Source organism: Prosopis cineraria, unplaced genomic scaffold, assembly GCF_029017545.1.
Source record: "Prosopis cineraria cultivar Desert tree isolate PC_DT_omini unplaced genomic scaffold, ASM2901754v1 PC4, whole genome shotgun sequence".
Taxonomy (NCBI): Eukaryota; Viridiplantae; Streptophyta; class Magnoliopsida; order Fabales; family Fabaceae; genus Prosopis; species Prosopis cineraria.
In genome coordinates this window covers 15501861-15509168 of record NW_026555335.1, presented here as the reverse complement: position 1 = coordinate 15509168, position 7308 = coordinate 15501861, and positions in this window count along the sequence as shown.

Here is a 7308-nt window from a genome sequence, read left to right as displayed (position 1 = left end):
ATTTAATTGTTAGAGCCATAACTAAAGGATCGATGTATATAGAGCTGAAATCATTGTTCAAGATGTGGGGAGGCTTGACATAGTCGCAAGACATGCAAGAATCATAATCTAGCATGAGAAGTACTCACATTCTACTTTTTTGATGTACATAGGCAACTATAATTATGAATATAGAAGCATTCCCCAATAATTGTTTTTAAGTAATTGGGAATGACAGATATTTTTTGTTTGTATATAGACAAGTAAATCTTAGATATTTTAGATATAGTTGCTAACTTTTTGTATATATCAGACTTGAAATATCATGTCAAATTTCATGTGAGTACTTATTTTAATAGCTAGGCCAATATTAATATGAAATTATTCATATTTGATGTAATTGTTCTTCTTATTTCAATGAAAGTTTGTTGCTTAGTTTGGTCTATGTAACTTGTATATTTTATTAAACCTACTGATAAACTGGACATGCGTGAACTTTTAGTTAAGAATATATGAACATTGCATTGTGTATAGTAGATATTGTGTTGTACATTATTTTAACTTATACATTTTGTTAAGCCTAACCTACTGATAAACTGAACACACATGGACTTTCAATTGAAAATATATGAATATTGTGTTATGCATAATAGATATTGTATTGTATATTATTTGCCTAACTTGTATATTTTGTTAAGCCTAACTTATCGATAAACTAGACACACATGGACTTTTAATTGAGAATATATGAATATTGCGTTGTGCATAATGGATATTGTGTTATACATTATTTTCCTAACTTGTACATTTTATTAAACCCAACCTACTGATAAAGTGGACACGCATGGACTTTTAGTTGAGAATATATGAATATTATATTATATATAGTGGATATTGTGTTGTACATTATTTTCCTAACTTGTATATTTTGTTAAGTTTAGCTTACTAATAAACTGGACACACATGGACTTTCAGTTGAAAATATATGAAAATTACGTTGTGTATAGTGGATATTGTGTTGTGCATAGTAGATTTATAAAACTACATGTTCACAGATGTACATGGTTAGGTCCACATATTAATAAGTGATTATTCATTGATAGTGAAATTCTTATTTAGAGTTAACAAGCCTATGTTGGATAAGTTCAAAAATTTACAACTTAAAGTTTTAATATTTACAAGTACAGGTTCATTGATTCACAACTCAAAGTCCAGAATTTTTGACTTCTTTTATTCAAAAATAAAGTTTAGTGACAACAAACTCAGTAAAAGTTCTTACTTTTACAATTATATATTCACATTTTCACAACTTTATATTCATATATTAACAACTAAACTACAAAATTTGTACAACATAAACTCCACAAATAACAATATGCTTTCATTGAATTAACAAGAACATGAACATCAGATCTAGATAATTTCATACTGGTATTGGCCTTCTACTGGAACAAGTACCCAAATGAAACTTTACATTTCATTTCACATCTTATATATATACAAAAAGTGAGAAGCTATATCTAAAATATGCAAAGGTTGCTTATCTATATATAAACAAAAAATAATTATCATCCCCAATTACCCAAAAAATATAAGTTAGAATACTTTTGTAAACATCATGACTACAGTTGTGTCTATACATAAAAAAAGTAGGAAGTTAATTAGGATACATCTGTCATGCCATTTCTTGCATGAACCTGCAACAGTAAAAATTAATCAAAGAAAATTTCCACATACACAAATCTAACTTCTATTTTTCACAACTAAACATTCAATATAAATAAAATAAAATTTATGTTTTTACAGCACATAATCTAGTGTTTTTAATGTAGTATTTTCACAATAATATACAGGTTATCAATTCTACAATTCATATATGAATGCCCAATATGAACAAGCATACCAACATGATTTCACAACAAATAACCCATTCCAAAACATCCAATTTTTATATTATATCATATTATATCAGCAACCAAGTTAGATCATATCACTAACCATATCACAACAAATCTTAAATCTTCTCTAACATGAACAAGCATGCAACTTCAGAGCTCAAGGCCAAGGAATCTACCTCTTCACCATGAATATAATTATTTTCCACTTAAACATTTAATGAAATATGATGATTTCTTAAAATTATTAAGCAAAACAATAAGCAATTCAAAGAAAGAAGGCCAAACTTACTTTAAATTTAAGAAACCTGCTCCAGAGTTAGCTTAGTGGAGGATCCATTAGCAATGCTTTTGTAAACTGTACATGTAACGCTTGTGCTGAGTATTATTAAAAAATCATCTAAGTCAAATAAACTAAGTGTGGTTAAAAAGTTAATTCTAAAACCAACTTAAAAGACAAACCATTTAAATTAATAAACAAATTATACAATAAAAAAACACATATTTAAAACCTTTTAAAAAGTATAAAGATTCAATATATAAAGCATAGAAGCAAACTAGGCAAACATGGACACTTAATTGTTGTCATAATAGTATTAATTTTTGCTGTCATGACATCCCTCTCGAGTAAATTTTCAAGAGGTGCCATTTGACCGTCTAACCTCCGATCGAAGTAGTTATAGAGCTTACATGTTAATTTTAGTGAGTGCTAATATTGTTCTAAATTTTAAAAGGATCTAATAATCAGATTAAAATTTAAATACGTTACAATTTTGGATAGTGTTGCTGTCATGACAACACCTCTGGACTAACTTTCGAAGTGCACCATTACGTCATCCAACCTCTGATCGGAGCAATTTTAAAGCCCACACGTCACTTTAAAAGAGTAATGATAGTTTAATAATTTTTAAAAGAATCTAATGAATGGATTGAAATTTGTTTGCATTGCAACATAGGTTGTTATTGCTATCATTATAGCTTTATTTAGCTGTCATGATAGCACGTTCAGACCAACTTTTAAAGTGCATTATTTTTTTGTCTGACGTCCAATCGAGGTGATTACAAAGCTCACATGAAGCTTATAAAATATTTTTCTTGTGATCCAAATTGCAAGGAAATCTATTAGTCGAATTGAGATTTGGACACTCAGATGCAAAAGTGCAGCTTTTTGGTAAAAAGCATTTTCAAAGTTATCCAAATCTCATTTGAATGGTTACAAACTCATGGAAACATTTTGGACATGTTGAATAGGACTAGGAGTACTTAATAGAATAGTCAAATGATAGAAAAGCCTCATATATCAAAATTTAACCACCTGGATGCTATTTCCCAAAATGAACCTTAAACCCTCAAAATGCACAAATTACATAAGAGTGGCCCAAAACCATTCCAAAAACCATACAATCATATAAATGTATATGTTAAACATTTTCACTTGACTCAGAGATCTCTATGGGGCCTATGCACCCACTCTCTCTATCCAAAGTATATGCTTGCTTATAACACACAATTTGTAATGTAACCACTTTGCATTTGCATATAGAATCACATATATTCATACGTGTACCAAAATAAACATTATCTTGTAGTGAAAACTTGATCTACCTAATGAATCCATCAAAACCACGCATCATAACCAAGTTTTTTATTCACAAGTTTACAAGTAGATAAAAATTCATACATAGGCATGCAATCCATACATATTCACACACATATACACACACATAACCACATCCTACTGACACCTTAATCCTAAATATATTGCAATGAACTTGCTCAAAAGATAAGGGTTACAATTCTTTACAATCCACAAGTAAACTCCTAGTTCGGCTCTTTTTCTCATCCACCACTAGATCCTTAGTTTAAACTTATAAATATTGTAAAGAAAGGGGTAAGACAACGACAACCTCGATAATAGAAAAATCTATATTCCCTATTATAAGGAAAGCCATAGCCAAGTAAATAAATAATAAACTCAAAATAACATATAATTAAATCAATTAAAATGCTTGAATGCATGACATAAGCCGATATAGCCTTTCCTAATTAATAGAATGCCCCTTGACACTCTTTAGCTCGTAAGTAAACCACATACCCACTTGTACCTCCATACGCGCAAAATATAATCCAAGGCATGATTTAATCTATTGAACTGCCTATGCCCTTTCGATGTGGATCATAAGAAATCAAAACTAACTCTCTTTTAAAGTCAGCTTGACTTATTTTCCATGTAAGGGTTACCTTGGCCTAGGCACTCAACTTTACACTTCTCATATCAAATCCCTTCCTCCTTTGAGAGGTGTCGAACACTCAATTTACTAATCCCTTTAGTGAACTAAGTCCACAAATAGGTAAGGCAACACTGAGTACTGGTAGTAAGTCATAGAATATCACAAGATCACATCTCCTCATTGGTGAACTCCCACCGACATCATGCCTCCTACCTTTTTTTACCTTCCCCGAGTATTAACTACTTCAATACTTTAAGGCAGTATAACACTTATAATTCCTCCCTTAAACAGTTCCTTAGCCTATCTAAGGTATCTAATTTAATTGCACTTCCCTAAGTGCAACTCCTTGTTTCTATAATCACAATGCATGCTAATAATCTCATTTCTATAAATAACATCATTATTAAATAGATAGTAAACATAGATGCATTATTATCAAAATAATACCCCATAAATCCTCATAAAATATATTTATTTGCATTTAATTGTTTAAAACATGTAATGCATGCTAGATAATATTATCTACTAAAAAATAGCTAAGTAAAGTAATAAAAAATATAAATTCTCCTGTTACCTCAACTCTTTTGCACCAAAAGGGTTTCCCTTTATATAAAAATAAGACTTGACTTGTTCTTTATCTTTCAACTAAGTTATACCAACAATTCCCTACAACATATAAATTATCTATATCACTTATTATGGCAAATACTATAAAAGAAAACTATGACTCATATCACACAATTTGAATCAATGAGTCATAATCCATCTCAATGGTCTAAATATTAAACTAACCATTCACATAGTATAACTTAACTACCAAAACCATTTATGAACCACTATTCGGCCAATTTCCTTTTTAATCAACCAAAAATCTCTATTTAGCATTACCAACTTTCATAATTAGCCATTATAATAAAAATTAAAGCTTAATTTATATCTTATTAGATTCAAATATCACAATTATAACCAAATAAATAGGCTCAAACCATTGAAGAGAAAAATCCAATCCCTTTTGGGGTTTAATTTTTGTCTAAAACTCCCTTCTTTCATCTAATTGCCTACTCAAAACATGAGAGTATCATATAAAAATTCAAAATAGCATCTCTAGGACCCAAGAAAATCAAAGCTTATAAGAACTAAGCCATTGGGATTAAAATTCAAAATTTTTCTCTTCCAAAAATTTAATAAAACTAAGAGAGAAGAGAGAATATTAAAATAGAGAGCTTACCTAATACATAATCGAGCTCACAACCACTGCAAAATCTCTTAGATCTGAGCCATAACCTCCTTCTCTTCTTCCTCTCTCACTGTCACTCTCTCGTCCATTCTTGTTTTTTGTCCTTTCTTTGTTTCATTTTTCATCTCTACGTGCTTTTCCCTTAAAAAAAAATTGAACTGTACGCATTGGGACAAATTTTAAAGAAGGACCCAAATCTTTTTGTTATAACACAAAAAGATCAGGGCAAATTTGGTAATTTTTTTCACAATTAAAACTAAAATAAAATTAAATTTTCGTTAGTAGAATTCAAACTCTAAACCTTTATCTAATTATTTTTAATTTTAATTTAATTATAGATATTTTATTTTTATTATTTTTTATTAAATCTGAGTTTTTAAAATTTCAGGATGTTACAGTATAACATGGCCTCCTTAGCATCCTCCTCATTACTATCTTGAAGTCAAACAACAAAGAATGAACCACACCATCAAGTATGGGATCCCTAATTTTTCTAGAGAAACAAATAAAAGTAGAAAACGATCAAGATTGCAAATTTGTTAAGGACACAGGAGAGGGTTATGATGTGGTATACCTCAAGCCCCTCATCAATGTGGACGGCAGTGACAACGGGAGTAGAATAATAAGCAAATATGGGGGAGGATTCAGCTATAGCAATAGAAACAATTAGGAAAAGCAAAAGAAGAAGAGATGCAATCGTTCACGTTCATTATTTAGATTAGGAGCAATTGAGTCTTTTGAACTTAGAAATTAATTGCAAATGGAGCCCTTAAGCCTTTAGAATATTATCAGATTATATTGAGCTTTAAAAGTAATTAACTTCCATTTGGAGCCCTAGATGCGATTCTCCCTTTGTAATTCTTCTTTTCAAGCATTCTTATCCTATTCTAGTAGCAGTACTAGGGCTGACAATTTGGTCTCCACCCCCGAATCTACTCAAAAAAATTAAAGCTGAATTCTCAAAAATATTTTTTAATATTTAAATCTATTCAGGTTGGCCCAAATAGGCTCAAAAAAATATGGCTAAGTTTGATTGATAATATTATTAAAAATATATACAATATAATAAATATTAATTAATTATTTAAATTTTATATCATTTTATATTAAAATATCATATATTTGAGTGCATTATTATAGTTATTTTAAAAAAATTATATTTTCATATTTTTATTATTTTTAATAAATAAAATATCTCAAGATAATATTTAAAATATATTTTAATATTAATTTTCACATTTGAAGAATCATTTATTTTTTTAAAATTTTTTTAGTCCTATACATCATTTGACGATACAAAAAATATATTTTATATTTTTATAAAATAAGATAATTAATTTTAAAATAATAAATTTAATTAGAAGTAATTTTAAAAATAAAATTTGGGCATGTAAGAATTCTAGACTCTGCTACTAGATAAACATCATAAATAAAACAATGTCCTTGAATAATTATTTGATTATCGTCCATGTCAGATTTGGTTAAAAATTAAGAATAAATCAAAGTAAATACTCCTTGAATGTAGGGGTTAAACAACATAAAAAGTAAAAGAACAATTCAAAAAAGGTATTTTATTCATAATTAAATAATTTAATTTTATGTAATATAATGATAACTATTTTTCTCATATTTTTAAAAGTAAAAAGTACAGTTTACCCAAAAGTACAGTTAATAGTTTAACCGTGATTGAATTGAAGTCAATTTGATTATAATTAAAATAATATAATTTAATTAAAATATGAAAAATATTTATATATGACCATGATAAGAGAAATATTTAAACAACTAAGATATTAATTTAGGAAAAATAGCAATGAAGGGCTGCTAAAGAAAATTTATATCAATCAAGGACTAGTTGTCAAAATTCAAATGAAAAAAGCTCAAATGGACTGTTGTTAATTTATAATTAGTTGTTATTAAAACCCAAATAAATACTTGTTGATAAAAGACTAATTTGAACTAACAA